The sequence below is a fragment of the Zootoca vivipara genome, chromosome 4 (assembly GCF_963506605.1).
Source record: "Zootoca vivipara chromosome 4, rZooViv1.1, whole genome shotgun sequence".
Classification (NCBI taxonomy): Eukaryota; Metazoa; Chordata; class Lepidosauria; order Squamata; family Lacertidae; genus Zootoca; species Zootoca vivipara.
The window spans coordinates 96,693,860-96,716,976 of NC_083279.1; the positions used below are offsets into that span (position 1 = coordinate 96,693,860).

The 23,117-nt window shown below is 47.2% G+C and overlaps 2 pseudogenes; both read right to left on the reverse strand.

Annotated features, from left to right (window-relative positions):
* LOC132592032 (zinc finger protein 850-like) overlaps positions 1-23,117 on the reverse strand; it is a 127,408-nt pseudogene that overhangs the window by 49,572 nt on the left and 54,719 nt on the right.
* On the reverse strand, positions 1,730-21,352 carry LOC132592025 (zinc finger protein 883-like; annotated as a pseudogene).

Genomic DNA, 23,117 nt, shown 5'->3' on the forward strand with positions numbered 1-23,117 from the left:
AGGCTATATCCACAGCATTCCCTTCATCTACCAGGCTTTTAATTCTGTCAAAAAATGAGATCAGATTAGTCTGACATGACTTATTTTTCAGAAACCCATGCTGACTTATTTTTCAGAAACTCAAACAGCAACACCAGGATTCCTAGGAGGGGGGTGGCTTCTGAAGAGAGGTGCAAACTTATATGTGCTTGGGTTGCAGGCCAACCCTTCCACCCTCCGCATTAGATAGGGAGAGAAAAGGACCGGCGCTGGGTTCTTTCAGTGCCCAGACATGTGCAGAGCCGGCACAGGGAAGTCGCTTCTGCGCATGTCCAGACATGCGTAGAAACGACTTCCGGTGCCACACCGCTGGGTGAGTCTGTGATCCCTTATTTTTCAATGCTGAACTTGGCAGCTATGGGGAAGTGTAGTCCAGGAGCTGCTGGGGACCCAGGTTGGGGAAACCCTGCTTTAAGGCAACTTTTATGTTTGGCCTGCAAAGATGGGACCTGCCCACGTTTATATTTTCTTGTATTTTGTTTTCCTCATGGCCTGTGTGTGTGTGTTTTTTTTTTTAAAAAAAGAGGGCAAATTGAAAGAGAAATTGTATGGCAAGTTGCAGAAGAATAAAAGGTTGCGTTTGAAAAAAACCCACACAAAAACTGGGGGGTGGACTCCTAAAGATTTTATTGGGGGGGGGCAAAGACCCCTAGGCCTTTAAGAGGTGGTGCCTATTCCCTACCCCGTGTCTCAGGATGGTTACAACATAAAAAAAAACATAAAAACACAAAACACCACGCTTTAAAAGGGCATTAGCTGTCAAACAGCAAAAGGCCTGGTTAAAAAGGTGCTGATTTGCCTGGCTCCTAAAGGTGTATAATGGTTTTTCCAACTTTTGTATGGATTCTTTTATGGGAAGTGAGTTTGGAGCTATCAGCGAAGCTCTTTCAACAGGGGCAACACAACAGGGGGCGGGGGGGTGCCGCCCGAGCTCCACTCTGCAGGGGGCAGTGCGCCCTGGCCCTTCCGCACCTATCGACGGCGGCCAACGTGGCCGCCATCACGGAGAGGCCGCCTCGATGCTGCTGGCTGCCATCCGCCACTCGAGGCTTGGGAGTAACGGGGGCAGGGGCATCCCGTGATGCAGCATCACACGTCAGCGTCGCGTGTCTACGCAGACGTCATGCGACGCTGCATCGCGGGGTGGTCCCTCCCCGCAACTCCCAAGTCTCACTCGGCGAGGTGGAGGCTAGTAAGAAGACTCGATTACCGCCGCGGCAGCTGGAAGCTAGTTGCCGCTGCGGCGAGCGAGTCTTTTTTTTGGGCGCTGCTGCTCCGAGCGAGGCTTGGGAATCGGGGGGGGGGGTTATCCCACAACGCAGCGTCATACGCATGCGTGCAACATCACGACACCCCGCCCTCCGGTTTTGCCGCCCCAGGTTCCGCTCTAGTGCGCATGCTCTAGTGACAGCTGGGGTAGGAACACCACTGTCTTCCGACATTCCACGCACTGATAGTGTTTGTCCCCTGTATGAATTCTTAGATGGGAAGTGAAATTGTGGCTGTGACTGAAGCTCTTTCTACATTCCACACACAGTTTCTCCCCTGTATGAAGTGAGAGGAGCGCCGACTGAAGCTCTTTCCACATTCAAAGCACTGATAGGGTTTCTCCCCTGTATGAATTCTTTGATGGAAAGTGAGATTGTGGCTGTGGCTATTGAATTTTATAACAAATAAAAATACAAATATCTTTTTTTAAAACAATAAGTTTTATTAATTTCTTTCTTTAAAAACATAGACGTACAACATGCATATATTTCATATTCTTCTTCTCTTTCATAACATTTTACAAAAAGAAAATAGAAAAGGAAAGAATAAAAGAAAAAGAAAAAAGAAAAAGAGAGAGAAAAAGAAGGGGAGGAAAGATACTAATATAGAAAACAAACAAACAATCTGTATACAAAAAAAAGACAAAAAGAAAACCATTACATCTCTCTACAGTGGAACCTCGGTTTATGAACACCTCGGTTTATGAATTTTCAGTTTATGAACGCCGCGGACCCATCTGGAACGGATTAATTCACTTTCCATTACTTTCAATGGGAAAGTTCGCTTCAGTTTATGAACGCCTCAGTTTATGAACAGACTTCCGGAACCAATTACACCCATGCTTCAGTTTATGAACGCTTCAGTTTAAGTACTCCGCGGACCCATCTGGAACGGATTAATCCACTTTCCATTACTTTCAATGGGAAAGTTCGCTTCAGTTTATGAACGGTTACTCCGCGGACCGTCTGGAACAGATTAATCCACTTTCCATTACTTTCAATGGGAAAGTTCGCTTCAGTTTATGAACGCTTCAGTTTATGAACAGACTTCCGGAACCAATTGTGTTCATAAACCGAGGTACCACTGTATATGTACAATCCACACCTTCTTTGTGAAAACTTCCAATTATTCACACTGTAATCTACATATCAACCTTATTTTATCGCACAATTCTGAATTTACATCTACATTCCCCCCCCCTTAAGAAAGTCAGGTTCAACTTTAGTCTGCCATTAGGATTCTGGGTATACCACTACTATTTAAATACTCATCAAACATCCTCCATTCCTTCTGTGTTTTTTTGTTTCGTTTGTCCTCTTATCCTTCCAGTGGTTTTTGCTAACTGTAAATATTCTATCATTAAAGTTTGCCAATCCATTATGCTGGGTGCATTTTTGTTTTCCCAATTTCTGGCGACCAGGATGCTTGCCGCTACAATTCCATACATTAACAATATTCTTTTTGTGGTTTTAATATCCTCTGGTATTATATTTAATAAAAACATTTCCGGTCTTTTTCTAAATGTGCATTTTAACATTTTTAAAAGTTCTTCATAGATGTTATTCCAGTACCTACATATTTCCGGACAATTCCACCACATATGTATTAGAGACCCTTTTTCCAGCACATAGAATATTTATTTTTATACTTATTGGCTAACTTTTCTGGTGTTTGGTACCACCTGTACATCATTTTAAAGATGTTTTCTATTAAGTTATAACAGGCGGTAAACTTTAAATCCAGCCTCCACAGTCTTTCCCATTGCTCCATCAGGACATTGTAGCCAAGGTCTTGGGCCCACTTCACCATTACTGGTTTAACCTGCTCCTCTTTGAGTTCCCATTCCAACAGCAGGTCATAAATATGTGAAATACGTGAAATGTACTTCCCATCACTCTGTATTAGTTCTTTTTCAAATTTTGATTTTTCCTTTGCAATGCCCAATTTTTTATCCTGATTAAACCTCTGATTTGAAAGTATTGTAGCCAGTCCGAAAGGTATTATTTTCTCTCTTCATATTTTTTCAATATTAGCTCATTTTGTTTCTTTTCCAATAAGTCCTGATAGGTGGCGATCTTTATCTCCATATTTAGTGTCTTAACTGTTATAACGTTTGTTGATGATGTCCACGAAGGGATCCTGGGTTCCAAAATTCCTTTGTATTTTACCCAGATCAGGTATAATGATTTTCTTACTAAGTGGTTCAGGAAACCTTTGTGGACCTTAACCTTATCGTAAAGTACTGGGTAGGTAAGAGTGCCAGCCAAATCGATTTTCCACTCCTTCCAGGTCTAATATTTCTGGATTTTTCAAAGTTACCCATTCCTTTAACCAGACTATGCCCGCTGCCGCATGGTACAACTCTAAATTTGGGAGAGCGAACCCCTCCCCCTTTCCTGTCTGTTAGCAGCTGGTACTTTATTCTTGGTCTCTTACCATTCCATATAAACTTTGTTATATCTTTTTTTCCACTCCTGTGTGCGTTTATTTTTTTATTTTTAAGACGGCAAATTGTATGGTAAGTTGCGGAAGAATAAAAGGTTGCGTTTGGAAAAACACACACAAAAAGGTGTGTGTGTGGCCTTCTCAAATATTTTATGGGCGGGGGGCAAAGACCCCTAGTTGGTGCCTATTCCCTACACCTACATGTCTCAGGATGGTTACAACATAAAAGCACATCATCAAAGCACAAAACACCACAATTTAAAAGGGCATTAGATGCCAATCAGCCAAAGGCCTGGTTGAAAAGGTGCCAATTTGCCTGGCTCCTAAAGCTGTATAATGTAGGGTTATCAGATGTCCCTGGTTCCCAGGGACAGTTCCCAGTTTTACCAATCTGTCCATGGCCAAAGATGCCAGCGGCAAGAGGTGCTGTGGCCGCTGCTGTTGCCAGTGTGGACAGCCAGGTTAGACCATAGCTGCCAAGTTATCCCTTTTTTAAAGGGATTTTCCCTTATGCTGAATAGGCTTCCTCGTGAGAAAACGGAAAACTTGGCAGCTATGGGTTAGACAGCTGTTAGACAAGCGGGAACATTCCCTCTCCCGCTCCCACCCTCCTCCTCCTCCGCCTGCTCCATTTGCGGCTGATGCTGCTTCCACATCTTTATTGGTGCTTTGGCGGGAACCTTGCCCCGAGGGCTGAGGGGAGACGTGGAGGGCGCCGGCATATGGTTTATGATGTTCCTTCCCAAACGTCCGAATTTGAGAGGGGTGCAGATGCAAGGAAAGAAACGCTGATGGCAGTCATAAAGGCTGGGCGCTTTTATTGCCCGACCAATGGAGACACCATCCTCCCACCTCCTCGCTTGTAAATAAAAATAATAATACTCTGCCAAATGGCTCCACCCTCTCCCCACACAGTATCCCTATTACATTTTTCTCTACTTAAAGCGTCAGACAGAAAATAGGGGAGGTTCATATTATAATAGCTTTCGTTATCTATCCGTTTGTATTCCTCATGTGCCTTTTTCTGGGACGACCTGACTCTCTGTCCCCTCTCTACCCCCCCTTTGTTCCTTCCTTCCTTTTCGGTGACGCTTCCAGGAATCCCAGAAAAGAAAAGGGGGGCCCTGAACCCACGCACCCACCAAAATAGAGGAGGTTCATATTAAAATAGCTTTGGTTATCTATCCGTTTGTATTCCTCATGTGCCTTTTTCTGGGACGACCTCTCTCTACCCCCCCATTTTGTTCCTTCCTTCCTTTTCGGTGACGCTTCCAGGAATCCCAGAAAAGAAAAGGGGGGGCCTGAACCCACGCACCTACCGACCCACACCTCCCTCAGTTCCAACTATCCCATCCTAATTTTGCTTCCCCTTCTCTCTTTCCCCCTCCCCACCCTTCACCCATAACCAAGGAACCTGGCTCTGGTTGCCATGTAAACTACATATGTTTACAAAAGATTGCTCCCTACTAATAATCCAGATGCTACTGTCTTTTAACCCCTTGGCTGCTGCAAAAGAGTGTCCCTGGATTCATTGAAAAAAATCTGGTAATCTGGTTTTTCTGACCTTTGTATGGATTCCACATTCCACACACTGTTTATTCGGGGGAAGACCCTTATGCCTTCAAGAGCTGCCACCTATTCCCTACACCTAGAGGTCTCAGGAAGGTTACAAAATAATAACACAACACAAAAACACAAAATACCACATTTTAAAAGAGCATTAGATGTCAATCATCCAAAGGTCTGGTTAAAAAGGTGCTGATTTGCCTGGCTCCTAAAGCTGTACAATGGTTTTTCCAACATTAGTATGGATTCTTTTATGGGAAGTGAGATGGGAGCTCTGACTGAAGCTCTTTCCACATTCCACACACTGATAGGGTTTCTCCCCTGTATGAATTATTTGATGGGTAGTGAGACTCCGGCTGTAAGTAAAGCTCTTTCCACATTCCACACACTGATACGGTTTCTCCCCTGCATGAAGTCTTTGATGGGAAGTGAGAGACAAGCTCTGACTGAAGCTCTTTCCACATTCCATGCACTGATAGGGTTTCTCCCCTGTATGAATTCTTTGATGGTTATTGAGAGAGGAGCTCTGACTGAAGCTCTTTCCACATTCGAAGCACTGATAGGGTTTCTCCCCTGTATGAATTCTCTGATGGGAAGTGAGATTGGAGCTCTGAATGAAGCTCTTTCCACATTCCACACACTGATAGGGTTTCTCCCCTGTATGAACTCTTTGATGGAAAGTGAGAGAGTAGTTATTACTGAAGCTCTTTCCACATTCCACACACTGATGGGGTTTCTCCCCTGTATGAATTCTTTGATGGAAAGTGAGAGAGGAGTGCTTACTGAAGCTCTTTCCACATTCCACACACATATGGTTTCTCCCCTGTATGAATTCTTTGATGGGAAGTTAGAGTGTTCCTCCAACTGAAGCTCTTTCCACATTCCACACACTGATAGGGTTTCTCCCCTGTATGAATTATTTGATGCTTAGTGAGAGAGGAGTTCAGACTGAAGCTTTTTCCACATTCCACACACTGATATGGTTTCTCCCCTGTATGAATTCTTTGATGGGAAGTGAGAGAGTAGTTATTACTGAAGCTCTTTCCACATTCCACACACTGATATGGTTTCTCCCCTGTATGAATTCTTTGGTGGTTAGTGAGATGGGAGCTCTGACTGAAGCTCTTTCCACATTCCACACACTGATATGGTTTCTCCCCTGTATGAATTCTTTGGTGGTTAGTGAGATGGGAGCTCTGACTGAAGCTCTTTCCACATTCCATACACTGATAGGGTTTCTCCCCTGCATGAATTCTTTGATGGGAAGTGAGATTGTTGCTGTGACTGAAGCTCTTTCCACATTCCACACACTGATATGGTTTCTCCCCTGTATGAATTCTTTGGTGGTTAGTGAGATGGGAGCTCTGACTGAAACTCTTTCCACATTCCATACACTGATAGGGTTTCTCCCCTGTATGAATTCTCTGATGGGAAGTGAGATTGGAGCTCTGACTGAAGCTCTTTCCACATTCCATGCACTGATAGAGTTTCTTTCTGATGAGATTTTGTTGATGGGAAGTGGAATGGGAGCGCTGACTGCAGCTTTCTGCACACTCCAATTTTTTACCTGGCTTCTCCTCTCTGAAGATTTTGTCATGGTCACCTTTGTTCTCGATTTCCAATTCATCACAATCTGCAACGGAAACAAAAAAGGGATTAGAGCCTCAGGAACAAATGGAGAAGAACTGAAGGCAGTTGGGGAGGTGTTCATTAGCTGTGTTGTTTATCATTAACCAACATTTTTATTATTAGATTCTGATGAGTTGTTGAATGTTACTTTGTTTGATATATAGTAGTGTTCAAAATTTCTGGAAGAGTTTTGGGGGAAAGTGTTTTTCAGAGGGTTGCTCGCTCACAACACTTCTTTTGGAGTAATATCATAAAATTATATGTCAATGGAAAGATAATTTAATCAAGAATGCAATCCAACGGACTTCCGGCATGGCAAAATGGCGAGCGGCACGCGACCGTGGAGCTCCTAGGAGCCACTGATGTGCCCAAGCCGCTTGAACAACTTCGGAGCCGTTAAAACCGCTGCCAACGCTGCACAGGAGCCGGGAGAGCCCGGTGGATCGGCCGGGGAGCCGTTGGGGCCCCCTGCTCCCCCCTCCCGCCGATCGCAGGAGCCGGGTGTCCGACCATCAACACCCGGCGGGAACTGCCGCCGCCAACACACGAGTGCTGGGAGAGCCCGGCAGATCGATCGGGGAGCCGTCGGGGCCCTCTGCCCCCGCTCCCCCCTCCCCCGATCATCGTGAGTAGAAGCCGGGTGTCCGGCCATCAACACCCGGCGGGAACTGCTGCTGCCACCACCGCACGAGCGCCGGGAGAGCCTGGCAGATCGATTGGGGAGCAGTCGGGGCTCTCTGTCCCTGCTCCCCCTCCCGCCGATCGTGGCGAACCGCAATCGGGAGCGCCTGGCCTCCGGGACTCTGAGTCCTGAGGAGGTAAGCCCGGACCTCGTGGCCGCCGCCATTGTCACCGCTGCTGCCGCCGCCACCGCCAACAGAAAAGGAGCGAGGAGAAGGGACCTGATCCGAGCCCTTGCAGCCCTTGCCGCTGCAACATAGCGCCGGGATCGCCCGGCCTTCCAGGACCCTGGGGCCGGTAGAGCCCACGAACCTGCCCCCTCTGTCCATTAATGAGACTGGGGTAGATCAACGTCTAAAGGAAGGCCTGTCGGAAAAGGCTTTGATTGCAGACTGAGGCCGTCATTCCAAGTCTAGGCCCAGCCTGAACCTGCTCCTCTATTTGTCTATTTTTGAATAAAAAAATTTATTTTTTATTTTTGAATATTTTCAGCGGATTTTTTTATATTTTTCTTTTCTTTCCCTTTTCCCCTCCCCCCCTTTAAATTTTTCTTCAGTGGAAACGAAGATAAATAGAAAGGGGAAAGAAAGGGAAAACACACACACACAAAAATAACACCAAAAAACTTTACCTAATATTTTTAGTGTTCTTGCCATTTATCACCTCCATCTCCCACCTTTTGACACAAGACCCCCCTTTCTTTCCGTACATTTTGGACTTTTGAGGGACCGCAGCACAAAGCAAAGACGGGGACCCCCCCCCAGGCTCTCGGCCCCTTTTGCTTAATTTCTATCATTTTCAAGCTGGCGTCCTCTCCCTCCAACCTCTTTTGCCTTGGCTTGGCTCTGTTTTTTTCCTCCTTGATGCATAGAGGTGCCCTTTGGAACCCCTCATAGACTTTTGCAGCCCCCCCCCAAATATCCTCTCCTTGTTTTTGATCTCCATCTCACTGGTTGCTTCCCACCCCCACCTTTGTCTTCTATCCCTTTTCTCTTTTTCTCACTTTCCTTTTCAGTTCCCTCTTTCTCCCTTCTGGATCAAACCTCCTCCTCATCTACTCTGTCTATTGACCTGTCTCCAAAGAGGAAGCATTTCCTCCTCCCTATTACCCCCCCTTGAAAACGGTTGTCTTTGTTTTGTCTTTGTCTTGCCTCCTTCATTCCAATATGTAACCCTTCTCTTTAAATCCCTTCCAAAATACTCAATTCAATTTCCCCTTATCTTCCCCTCCTACCCCACTTCTCATTCCCCCACCTCTTCTTTTGTTTTACACCCTCTTTGTTCGCTGGAGTGCTCGCTTGTCCGTCCCTAAATCGAACCTCCCGTCTTTCGCTTGTTTGTTTGTCTACTTTCACCTGTTTGTCTGTCTGTCCATTGGTTTATCCGCCTCTCCGAGTACCTGACCACCACTTTGACAGCACTGCTGAGGCGAATACGACAGTCTCTGAGAAGTTCTTATAACATTGCCAAGGGATGACACAAATGATTGCTTAATCCAAACGCTCTGCAGAAGCCACCAGTCAACAACGCCTGACTAGTCCAATAACCCAACACCCAGAAATCATAACCGCCATAATCCCTAACCCCAACACGTCCCACTCCGAGAGAATGCCAAACAAACCTCAAACCAAAAACGCCAAGGAGATGAAGGTGTCACCAACTAAAAAGATGGTAAATAACATTGAGACCGCAACACCTCCTCAAAACGACGAAATATTACAACACCTAAGAGAAATGGAAGAGAGGATGACAAGTAAACTGGAAGCTGCAGTGGAAAATGCAATGACCCCCATACAACTACTAATCAGCAATCTTACCTCCAGAGTGGAAGCTCTAGAAAAGAAGAATCAACTGCAAGAAAGAACAATAGAGCAATACCAGGATGAAACCGCACGTATGAATAAGAAATTGTACGAACTGGAAAGAGAAAACGAAGAACTGAGAATTAAACAAGCAGACATCGAAGACCGAAACAGGCGCTGCAACATCCGCTTCCGCTACATTCCAGAAAAAGCAGAAGAGAAAAGCCCAGCAGACCTAATTGTAAGCTGGTTGAAAGATACAATCCCAAATCTGACACTCAAGGTATCCGATCTGGAGAGGGCACACAGAGCTTTAAAAGTTATGCCAAAACCTGATGCTCACCCAAGAGACATCATAGTGTGCTTTTCATGCTACAAAAAAAAGGAAGAGATATGGAACAGCCTCAGAAACTCAACCAACCTCCAATACAAAGACAACTCCATATTGGTCCTACAAGACTTATCCTAAGACACCCTAAATCGGAGAAGAAACCTACGCCCATACACTCAGCTTCTTAAGCAAAAAGGGATTCGATACCGTTGGGGCTTTCCCTTCCGTCTCATTGTGGCAACCGATACAACACAGTACATGGCTACCAACGAAACGGAAGCCCAATAACTACTGAGGAACCTTGGGCTTGACCTTCCACTGGATCGGCAACAGAAAGAGCTACCAAGCGACAGCCGATATCAAGAAAATGGAACAGCAGTAAATGAATGGATGGAAATAAAGAGGGGAAAGAGACAACAGAAGCAACACGTCAAGACTCGCCGGTACAACCATCTACCATCGCTCACAAAATCATTCTACCAAATATACTCCACAGGACGCCAGACCATGATCAACCGAACCAAAACATCACTGAGGAACAACCCTACAACAACAACAATCACAGCTGAATGAAGCAACCGGAAATCATCTCGAACTGCAGGACTGGTGATTCCCCTCCCCTCCCCTCCCCTCCCATAGGCCTTAAACATAGCTAACAGCATCAATATCCCCCCAACACCTCACCTCCATAGATCCTACCCCCATCCCCAACCCCACCCCGACACCAGTCCAAACAACCTTAATCACATTCCCCATCAATCACAACTCATATCTCCAGTATCCCTTCCATACCAAACAAGAGAAAAACAACTCCCCCAGCATCCATAACACAACTCACTATCAGGCTAAAACATAATACATATTCAATAACATGGTGGCCTCAGAGCGTGCCAACACATATACACACTCTAATACATCAGTAATGTTGCTATTAACATTGGCAACGTTGCTCACGAACCTAACATCACAAAACTATTCTGCACCGTCTCGCTGATCATCCCCTATCGCAAACAACGAGGGGGAAGGCCTGTCTCTGAGCACAGCCCTTCACATCAGCCGAGACCCAGGACCAACCGGCTAATCACCAAAAGGTCCAAAATACCCCAAATGAACACCTATATAACTACATATAGGAGACCCTCTATAACACGGGTGTCAAAGACAAGGCCCGCGGGCCAAATCCGGCCCGCCAGACCTCGTCATGTGGCCCGTGTAGCCGCCGCTTGCCTGCCCAATGCTTGCCTGCCCGTTCGCCCGCCGCTTGCCACTCGCAGCTTTCCCTCCTCTTGCTGCTTGCTGCAGAGGCGTTTCCCTGCAATGCCTTCAATGTCCTACAGGGGGCGCAGGGCCCCGCAGGCGGGGAGGCGGTGGAACCTGAGAGCGCGTGCGCCCAGCTCCTTCCCCTTCCTCGCCCTGTCACACTTCCTCCGTTCCTCCGAGTCCGAGGCGACGAGCAGCAGCTGCAGCAGCGACGGCGCTGGCCGGTCGAGCGCCAGGGCCGTCTTCAGCTTATCTGGCGCCGTGGTGCACAGATTCCTCAAGCGCCCACACCCTCACCCCCACGTTTCCCTCTGGGCGGGCAGCGGCTGGAGGGCGGCTCCTCTGGCTGGATGGAGGCTCCGGGCACCATGCATCGCGGCATGGTGGAGGCGGGCAAGCGCTGAGGGGCGGCTCCTCCAGCAGGGAGGAGATGCCGTGGAGGAGCAGGGGGCGTGTGAGAACCATGCACCCCTTTTTGAACTCCTGAACAACAAGAAGATATGATTCTGGGGTTTCAAAAGCAACTTTAAAAACCCAAACCAGAAACTTGTTTGTTACAGCAAATGGGGAGGAGCAGCAGTGAGACTGGGCGGGGAGGAGAGGCAGAGAGAGTATGTTAAGTTTCAAGAGAGCAAGAGTGAGATTGATGGTGGGGGAGATGTTTAAGAGAGGAGAGAATAAACTTTTTAAAAAAAATCTGCACTGATCGAGGGAGGATCTCCAGGATCTTTCCAGCAGTTCTCCCGAAGTAATCACCATGTAAACACAGCTGCTGCAAACCCCAGGAGTTACGAGAGAGAGAGAGAGAGAGCGCTTTTACGCATGTATCTCTGCACCCTGCCAAGGTTCCCCCCCGCACCCCGCTTTTCTTTTGAAAGGCGTTCCGAATGAGTGGAAAGTAATCACTGTGTCAGTTAAAGTGAGTGTTGCAGGGAAAGCGGATCCTAGGCGCTGTGTGTGTGTGTGTGTGTGTGTGTGTGTGTGTGTGTGAGAGAGAGAGAGAGAGAGAGAGAGAGAGAGAATCCTGGGCTGTAAACGCCTCCTCCAAACACAGCTGCTGCAAACCCCAGGAGTTACGAGAGAGTGCCCGAGAGAGCTTTTACGCACGCATCTCTGCACCCCGCCGATCTCTCGCTTTGGGTGGAAGGTGTATGTATTTAAGACCCAGACAAGCTGGACAAAGGGACCCTGCTTGGGCCGCTTTCCCGCAGGGCCCTAATGCGCCCCGGCTTCCTCGCCCCGGTGGAAGAAGGCGGCTCGCGCTCCACACTCTGCTCCACTTTTGTGCGCTTCATGGAAGCAAATTGGAGAGAGACCCATCGCTATCCTCGTCCTCCTTTCTCTACAACCCAGCCCACCAGTAGCAGATAACAGGAAGTCCAGGTAACTGGACTTCCATTAGACTGCAGCTTTGTGGGGAATTACATGACTGAATGCTCCTCCACTTTTAAAATAATACACCAAGACAGAAATTTAAAAGTCAAGAAGATGGTGTCTAGTGTGTGTTTGTTTTTAATCTTTGATTATCTCTTCCCCATTCCCATGGAGGAATAGTCAAGCAACAGAGGTCTCTATGACATTTGGGGCGAACACAACCCGGGAGACACCACCCACACATTTCAATCCGGACGCCACGGTACAACGTCCAGACTGGACAGCATCCTGCTCACGCATGGTCTGATCCCCTTAGTAGAATCAACAAACATAGGCAGCATCAAAATCACAGACCATGCCCCAGTAGAAGTCACTGTTAAAATAGGTGAAGAAACACAAACCACCCCATCATGGTCTTTCAGTCCCATCCTAACCACAAACACCCAAATTAGAGCAAATATCACAAAAACTCTCCAAAACTATTTTAAAGAGAATGATGTAGACAATATAAATACTCCCCTCTTATGGGACGCAATGAAAGCGGTGACCAGAGGAGCTTGCATAAAAGAGAAAGCACTCCTTAAAAAACAAACCTCTTCAAAAAATAACAAAATAGAACAAGATATCATTGCCCTCTCATCACGTTACAAACAAACAGGATCCAAAAAACTACTTAAACTTCTAGAACAAAAAAGAAGAGAATTAGACTCCTTAGAAATCAACAAAACAATGATCAATATTTTATATTCTAAACAGCGCTTCTATGAATACGGAGGGGAAAACTCCAGACTATTAGCAAATAGATGCAGGAAAAAAGCACTTAAAACAAGAATACACTGCATCACCAAAAAAGACGGCAACATAACATTTCCCCCGAAAGAAATAACTTCTGAATTTGCAGAATTCTACTCCAACCTGTACACCTCCCACAACCCAACTGAGGAGGGAATTAGAAAATTCCTAACAGGACTGACCATGCCCACTTTAACCGATGAAGAACAGGAATTCATGGACAGCCCTATCACCCCCGAGGAAATAGACACGGTCCTTAAAAACTTGAAATCACACAAAGCCCCGGGCCCAGACGGCTTCACAGCTGAATTCTATAAAAAAATTAAAGAACCCCTGATGCCCTACATGATACGCCTATTTAATGATATCATGAAAGGGGGGCTTATTCCCCAAACATGGAATCACTCCAAAATAGTTTCCATCCCAAAGCCATTGAAGGACAACCTCAAAGTAGAATCTTACCGCCCAATCACATTAATAAATCAGGATTACAAGATATTCACATCAATCTTGGCCAATCGCTTAAAAATCTTCCTAGGCAATTTAATAGTCCCAGACCAAACCAGTTTCGTCCCTGGTCGCAATATTACAGACCCCATCAGGAAACTACTAAACTTAATCGACCACAGCAAGGCAACTAAACTTCCACTGACAATTATGTCCCTAGATATCCTCAAAGCTTTTGATTGCTTAGAGTGGAAATACTTATTAGCAGTACTAACTAACATGAAATTTGGCCCCAACTTCTTACAAATCCTCAAACAAATATATTCCCAAGCCTCAGCAAAATGCAGAATTAATAATATGGACTCAAACACCATAGCAATCCAAAGAGGCACAAAACAAGGATGTCCGCTGTCTCCATTCTTATTTATCCTGGCTTTGGAGCCCCAAGCAATCCGAATCCGAGCAGCCACAGACATCAAGGGAGTGGAAATAAAAGGCAGAAATTATAAATTAGGGCTGTTTGCAGATGACCTAATGGTCACAACATCAGACCCCTTAAATACAGCAACCTTCCTAATCAGAGAACTCAACACATTTGCAATGGTGTCGGGCTTACAAGTAAACTTTGGTAAGAGTTTGGTAAGAGTTGGTCAGAAGCCATGTGCTTCAACACCCCTCCCCACATCCAAAAAGAACTTACTAATATCACCAAAATAAAACTTTGCCACACCAAATTCAGATACCAAGGAGTACAAATAACCCAGAACCTCAATAAATTATACCTCCACAATTACAAACCCCTGTGGCGACAAATAAACAAAGACCTAAAGAGATGGGACAGTATGAGTTTCACTCTTTCAGACAAAATAAAAAAAATTCCTTCAGTAGCACCTTAAAGACCAACTAAGTTTATATTTTGGTATGAGCTTTCGTGTGCATGCACACTTCACAAAAGCTCATACCAAAATATAAACTTAGTTGGTCTTTAAGGTGCTACTGAAGGAATTTTTTTATTTTGCTTCGACTCAGACCAACACGGCTACCTACCTGTCTTTCAGACAAGATAGCCATGGTCAAAATGGTCACCCTCCCAAAACTAACCTACCTATTCCAAACCCTCCCAATTTGGATCCCCCCAACCAAACTTCGTAAATGGCAGGGAAAATTACACTCTTTTATTTTCTCACATAAAAAACCAAGGATTAGCATCAAATACCTTCACCTCCCCACCTCAGCAGGATGGGGAATCCCCAACATAGAAACATACTACAACGCCAACCAAATACGCCATATAATCCCATATATACTTGAAGACGAGACAAAACAATGGGTACACCTGGAGAGGGACTCAATTGAAAATATCTGCACCACAGCATACCCTTTCCTCCCAAACAAACTAAGGAAGATTCCCAGAACACTCAACAGATACACACAAACCATGTTCAAAGCATGGAAAGCAGAAACTAGTAAACTATCTCCAACCCCATCCCCATTAATTCCCCTGGCTTACCATCCCTTGTTCCATCATGCAGCACAAAACCTCCAGATGAAAACCTGGCGAACCAAAGGTTTACATCGTTTAATGGACTTCTATCAAGACAACAAACCTTTTTCAACACAAGAAATACAGGACAAACTAGAAGACATCCCAATGCCCTGGTTAGCACAACATCAACTACATGCCTTTCTAAATAACCCAACAGTAAAATCGGCAGCAACTAGACCCCTGACAACTTTCGAAAGCCTCCTCCAAATGTTAAAAGGACATGGAAAAGGGATGGTATCTGCAATATACAAAATACTACTCCAAAATCCCACAGACCCCTTGGACAACCTAAAAAGACAATGGGAGGATGACATAGGATATGAAATCAACCCTACCCAATGGACTAGAATGTGGTCGAAACCCCCTTCAAATCTATATCAATGAAAAGAAAAGAACTCTCGTTGAAACTAACTTACAGATGGTACCTGACTCCAAGGAAACTAGCACTAATACGTTCAGGAACCTCATTGAAATGTTGGAGGATGCACCTCCATAGGCACATATCTCCACATGTGGTGGGAGTGCCCTAAAATCCAATCATTCTGGATGACATCCATGCAAGAAATCTGTAAGATAACTAAGCAAGTGCTAGATATTACCCCAGAATTGGTTTTACTAAATATCTTTCAAGATAACAACGCTCACTCAGATCACAAAGAACTTATAATCCACCTATTGTCAGCAACTAGAAACATCATAGCCAGGCACTGGAGGGACATGTCAGGGGTAAGCATGGACCAATGGTACCAAGTTGTATGGGAAACGGCCCTACTAGAAAAACTAACCAGTAAGCTGAAACTGACACGGGGACAAACAGAAGAAGACACCTTCACCCCAGTATGGTTCCCCTTCATCACATATACAGCCCAACAAGACAACGACAAAAACTTACCGTCGGCATACAAATCAATATGGCTAACCTAATCAAAACATCCTCCCTCCCCACTCACACAAGGAACTAAAGATCATCACAGCCAACCACAAATGAGCAATCACATCCTAAGATGAATCCCGACCTCTCTCACCAACAGAGAAGCACGAATAAACAACAGAGAACCTGCACAAACTACGCTGACGCCGAACCCCTACACATATCAAGAAAAACAGAAACATTGACAATCCACCACACCCAACTCCCCATCCCACCCACCTCTTTCCCCCCTTCCTCATAAAGTCTCAACAAGTAAAATTGATGTGTAAAAATGATGCATGAGACACTGCACTACCTTTGTAACCCAATAAAATCCTTAATAAAATAATTATTAAAAAAAGAAAGAAAGAAGAATGCAATCCAACAAAGTTTTTTTAGTTACCCGTATTCTATCAAACGTTATAGCCAAATAACCAGAAAAAGGAAGCACAACTTGCTTAGGTTGACTTTTCTCAGTGTGTTATGTGATTGTTATCAAGTTGGAAGCTGCCCACAGTGGCTGGGACAACCAAGCCAGATTGCCAGGGTATAAATAAAAATTATTATTATATCTGCAATGGTACCTTGATTTAAGAACTGTTCTGTTCCGGAAATGATAAAGTTTGTAAACCGAGGTACCACTGTATTATTATTACCTGAGATTCAATAAGCCTAGCTCTTCTCTGGGATGAATTTTGTTTGGCCCAGTCATGGCATCCCCTCCATCTCCAATGTCAGTCGTCTCTTTGGTCAACCCAAGACTGACAGGAGCAAAAACAAAAACAGAAAACCTGAAGCCACTTATCTTTCCTAACAATTCTCAAGCTGACATTTGAGATGGCCTGGGCAGTTCAGACCAGCTCAATCGTGGTAGAAAAAGGAATAATTTGAGGAAGATTGTTCAAAGAAAAAAATGTAATTTACTGTTTATTGTGGGGGTGTTAGGTTCCCAGGTGCTATAGGGGGTGCTGTAGAGCTCTGCACCATATCTGCACATGTGCAGGAAACACTTCTGCGCATGCGTGAGCGATTTGGCGATTCTGCTCATGCATGAGCGGTGAGACCCGGAAGCAACCCTTTCCGGTACTTCCAGGTTGCCGTGGGACACAACCTGAAAAAAAGGAACATGAAGCGGACGTAACATGAGGTATGACTGTAGAGGTATTTTTCGAATTTCCAGGCACATATGACGATATGATGAATACCAAGAGAGGCCACGATCCCACGAATCTCCTCCATAACCTCCTTATGCAGAGCTCTCTGGTCAGGATCCAGCAATGCCCACTCCTCGTCCGTGAAACGAACAGCAACATCTTCAAAGCACACTGGACCCTAAAAGAAAAAGGGAAAGAAGAGTAGGAAAGAAGGAAGGGAATAAAGAAGGAAAGAATAAGAAAGAGGGAGAGAAGACAGAAAGGGAGAAAGGAGGAAGGAAGGAAAGAAAGAAAGAAAGGGAAGCGGGGGGGGGGGGTCGCCGCCTTGATTCGGCGCCAGAGAAGAGCGGGAAGGGACCCAGGGGCAAAAAGCATTTCCTGCGCAGCGTGAGGCAGCGGGTGTCGGTTTTAGGAGAGGTGCGTAAAGCCACCTCACAGTTGTGCGTTTGCGGGGAGGGTGCTGAGCCGCGGCAGGAGGAGGAGGAGGCGGCTTGCTGGGTCAGCAAGTCCTGAGCCTCTGGGATGCAGCAGTAGCACTTTGAAACCACCTCCTCCTGCCATGGCTCGGGGCGCTCCACGCGGCACTGCTGGGTGCTTTGTCGGTGCTTCAGCAGCAGCAGCAGCCAGTTCCAGGTGGCGAGCCACGGCAGGAGGAGGAGGATTCAAAGTGCTACAGAGCACTGCTGCATCCCAGAGGCTCGGGACTCTCCATGCGGCGCTGCCGGGCGCTGACCCGGCAAGTCGCCTCCTCCTCCTGCCGCAGCTCAGCACCCAGAACTGGCTGTTGCTGTTGCTGCTGCTGAAGCGCCGACAAGGCGCTCTGCCCCATTTGCACATAACAAAAAATGTATTTTGGCGCCAGTGAGCAACATGGCTGGTTTGGGAGAAGAAGTGTGAGTAGGCGAGGCCGGGAGCTGAGGGCCCCGGGTCCGGTCAGCTGGCCCCGGAGGGTCCCCTATGTACCGTAGGGTAGCACTTTGAAACCACCTCCTCCTGCCGTGGCCCGGGGCGCTCCACGCAGGGCTGCTCCGGCCACCTTTCTAACTGTTTCTAACAGGGCTGCTCTTTTTTTTGCGGCTCAGGGTATGGCTTATTTTCGTGAGCGAGCGAGGGCGAGTGAGAGGAGAGGAGGGCAGGGTGGCCTTGCCTGGCTGCCCGCCGGCCCACGGGTGGCGAAAAGAAGCATGGCAGGCACCGCACTGCCAGAGGCTGGGGAGAAACTTTCCATCGCCTTCGCCCTCCCCTGTTGAGTCAGACGCGCCACCTCAACCCAAGGAGGGACAGAGGGAGGCGCTGCTCAAAGGTGCCCTTCCTCCCCCCATTCACCTCCGCCGGCCTCCACCCTCGCTTCCCCGATGCGCCCTGCCACCCTCAGCCAGCGCAGAGGCGCTATACCGGGGAGGAGAGGCTCCTTCCCCGCCCTGGCCTGGCTTGTCTGGAAACGGCACCGGGGGGGGAGCGTAGGGGGGGGGAGAAAAAGTAAGCAGCATCCTCCTCCTCGCGCTTTAGCGCAACCGCAGCGAGGCGCTTGTCCGGCCGGGAGCAGCGGTTGGCGGCCGCAGGTAAACGGTAGGCAGAGGGGTGGAGGGAGGGGAGAGGGCGTGCATGTGTGTGCGTCCAGTCTCTGCGTCCAATCCTTGTGTCCGTGGGGCACGTGCGCAGTAGCGCAGACACAGGGACACAATAATAACAATAATAATAATAATTTATTATTTATACCCCGCCCATCTGGCCGGGTTCCCCCAGCCACTCTGGGCGGCTAGGACTGGACGCAGAGACACAAGCATTCCAGTTTGCCTGGACTTTATTATATAGGATTATTATTATTATTATTATTATTATTACACAAGCATTCCAGTTTGCCTGATGGATGGATCCACTTTCTCCCCTCCTCATGAGCTGTTCTGGGGGTTCCCTCCCAATGCCTTAGAGTCAAATTCAAGGGGTTCATGGGGGTATGGCGAGAGGGAGGAATGGGGGGCAGCCCCCATTTTGCAGCGGCTGGTGCTAATTAGGTGAATCCAGGCCACTATTTGTCCTCATTTGTCCTCTGCTTAGAAACCAAATTTAGCATTCAGTGCTCAATCTACAAATAAAATACGGTAAGCCTATTTTGGATGGCCATCTGTCTTGGATGATCTAGCAGAGATTCCTGCAATGCAGGGGGTCTCCTGGCTCTTGGGGACAAGCAGGGAGGGTGGCTTCTGACAAAAGGAGAGGGAGCCACCGGTGGCTCCTCCTTATCCTGACTCACCCGTGCCTCTTGACCTCCCTCCTCCCACTTGCCTCCATCCTCTTCTGCCTCTGATTCTGGACTGCATTCTGCCACAGAGTCTCCCAGTTCACTAAGCCCTGTTAGCCCTTCAGCTTCTGACACCTCCTCTTCCCAGGCTTCTCCCTCTTCCCCCTCTGACCACCCATCCTTCTTCTACCTCCACTTCTTGGGCTCTGAGACATCTTCCCTTCTTGGTTCCCCGGCTGCATCCTCCCACCATTCCTCTGTGCCCAACCAGTCCATGACATTGCTCCATCCCTCGGCCCCTGTCCCCACAAGGCAGCTTCCCCTGACCTGATCTGGTTCCACAGCTGCTGCTTCCCTTCTGCCCCCATGAATAGACGGATCATGAGGTCTTGCCGGCATCATTCTGTCACCTGCAAGAGAAAAAAGGTAAACAGGTCGCCAGGAGTGCCTGCTTCTCTCACAGGTGAAACAGGGCATCTCTAACTACAGATGGGCCTTTGAGAAAGCCTTACCTGCTGAGAACATTTAGACGTTTGTGCCCATTTCATATGTTTGCTGTGCAGAAATACATCTCCCCTCCCCTGGACCCTTGTTCCCAATTGTCTCCCTCCAAAACAACATGAAAAGAACCATCAGATGAGTTGGGAAAAGAACAGAATGAGGCCAAATGGAGAAAAACCACCTTCCTCCTAACCTACTGAGAGCGTTTGGAAGTTTGTGCCCATTTCATATGTTTGTTGTGCAGAAATACATCTCCCCTCCTCTGGACCCTTGTTCCCAACTGTTTCCCCCACCAAACAAGATGAAAAGAACCCTCAGATGATTTGGAGCTCCAACAGAATGAGACCAGAGAATAACCACCTTCCTCCTTACCCAGCGGCCTCTCTCTGGTGTCCAACGGAGGCCTCTCTGCCTCACAGGAATCCAGCTCCATTTCTGCAAAATGGTCCTTTCCCTGAAAAAGAAACAAGGATTCAAAAGAGAGAATGGTGAAGAATATTAGAAAGAGAATGTCAAAGACTTCAAGGGTGAGAGATCTCATTCCATGGATGCTTTCCCAGAAAACGGATGGGCCATCAGTTGACCATTATGGGATATTCTCTGTCCTGTTTTGAGCCTTTGGGGAGTATCCAGAGGAAAGTCTCTCTCACCTGCTTTCTCTCCTCTGCCTGACTCAGGAGGAAACCTTCGGCCACGGCCACGGCCTGGGAACTGGTCTCTGCTCCGCATTCTCTCACCCAGCTCTCCATCTCCGGGGGAAGGACAGCCAGGAACTGAACCACCAAAAACAGGGCTTTCCTTCCTAAAAAAGCTAAACATCACTTTCCTCCTCCCTAAAGAAGCTCAACAACTTTTACGTGAACTCCAAAAAAACAGGGCTTTCCTTCCTAAAAAAAAGTTCAACAACTTTGACCTGAACCCCCCCAAAAGGGGATAGATCACTGCCAGTTTTTAACTCTGTGAGTAGATTGCAGTCTCCTGGAAGTTGGCCACCCCTGCTCTAAGAGATCGGAAGGAACCCTTTTAGTCTTCTGCCAATTTCTGTCTGTTGTAATGAAAAAGTCTAGGAAATCCTACAAAGGAAATACATTGTTCTGTTACAGAATTTGTAGGACATGGGTGGGGGTGGGGAAATGGTTCCTTGAGCAAGCATGGATGAGTCTTGCTTGGAACCAGGGCTGGATTGCACCGGATCCCAGACCATGAGCTCTCTTTTTGAAAAGAAAGAGAAGGAGGAAGAAGAGAAGACCTCGCCCTGACCTGGCTTTGCCCCCCCCCCGCACGAGCAGATCAGGCCCCCCAGGCACCCTCCCCTGCTGCAGCCCTGGGACCCCCACCGTCTCCCCACTGCACCCTCGGGGGGGGGAGGGGAGAGGAGACTCACCAGATCATCCCAGGAGGGGACAGCGATGCAGCCCTTGCAGGAGAGACACCAAAGCAACACTCCCCCCTTCCTTGCAGGAAAGGACTGGAGAGGGAGGGGCCTTGGCTCTGGAGGACCTGGCCCCCCTCTTGCTTCCTGTCCTCTCTAGGAAGGGAGCTCGGTTCCCTTTAACCCCTGTCGTTTCCCCCCCCTGTCCTCTCTAGGAAGGGAGCTCGGTTCCCTGGCCCCTCCTTGCTTCCTGTCCTCTCTAGGAAGGGAGCTCGGTTCCCTTTAACCCTTGCAAAGCCGAGCTCGCCGAGCTTAGCCCTCTCTCGCTTGGCAGAACCTCGGCTTTTTATTATTATTATTTTATTTAGGGGTCAGCTGCCCCCCTGGCTACGCCAATGCCCAGATATCCTTTTTCTTCGTTGGACTCTGAGCATCTCCCTCTGTTGTCCGGAAATCAGAGGAACAGCTTGCAGGGAAAAGCGCTTTGCAGGAGGCAAGGAGCCTCCTCCTCGAATTCAGGAGTGGAGAGGGAGGAGGGGATCCCTGGGGTCATCTAGTCCAACCCCCATCAATGCAGGAATCTCAGCTCAAGCATCCATGGCTGATGGCCATCCAATCTCTGCTTAGACACCTCCAAGGAAGGAGAGTCCACCCCCTCCCAAGGGAGACCTTTCCCCTGCCAAACTGCTCTTAGATGTCCCTCAAGGCAGCGGGTCCTGAGTTCTAGCACTGCTGAAACCATTGCACTGGCTACCAAGGAGGAACCAAGTAAAGTTCATAAAAAATAAACCCTATTCTCATCATGAATGAGTAATAGTTTCTTATGCACCCTTTTTATGCTACCGTAATCAGGGCCGTCTTAAGCATATCAGGCGCCGTGGTGCGAAGATCCCTCCGGCGCCCCCCTTAGAGAGCAGTGTGGAATTTCTAAGAGGTCAAAACCACACATTCTGGAACAAAACTAATCACAATCTCTGTAGGTTCATATATGCATTTATTACATAACATATGTGAACCCCTTCCACACAAATCATGTTTGAGCACTAACAATTATCTTCCTATGTACATGATCAGAAGAAGAAAAGACAGAGGAGGCTTCACCATGAGCCCACCTGAGACAGGGCACTTCAGCAGGAGGTGACAGATCTGTGTCCTAATGAAATTTACCTTCTTCCTCTCATCCTGATTGGTGCACAATGTCAGGCAGAGCCTGGAAGGAACAGCACCCAAGGTAAGGGAAGTAGTGGAAGGGAGAGAGTAGAGGGGGAACCCTGTTGAACCGAGAAGAGCATTATTCAGCAGCATTGGGCAAACAAATCTTACAAGAAAACTGAGAAGAGTTTTAAACAATGAGTAGAAAATATGAAATGGGCAGTAGCATTTAAGACAATATTGAGAGGCTTAAGAGAAGATGCCAGGTAAGAGTGGTACCATGACTGTCACATGTGAACTGACCCTGTACATATGATTAAGAAGGTCTACTGAATCACAGGAAAAGGTTAGTCTGTTTAGACAAGGTTTAGTAGAATGTTGACCAAAGAAAACAGAATATAAAAGTCAGAGGAAACCCTGTTCCTGCATCACTTCAGTGTGGGACCTATTGTATGAACAAAGCACTTATGAAAATAATTATATTCAGCGCTTTTCTTCTAGAAAAAAGGTGCTGATACTGCAAACCCTTGAGTATCCCCAGAAAAAAAGCACTGATTATATTCCCAGTCATCTTCAGCCAGACAGGTATGGCTATGGAGGAAATG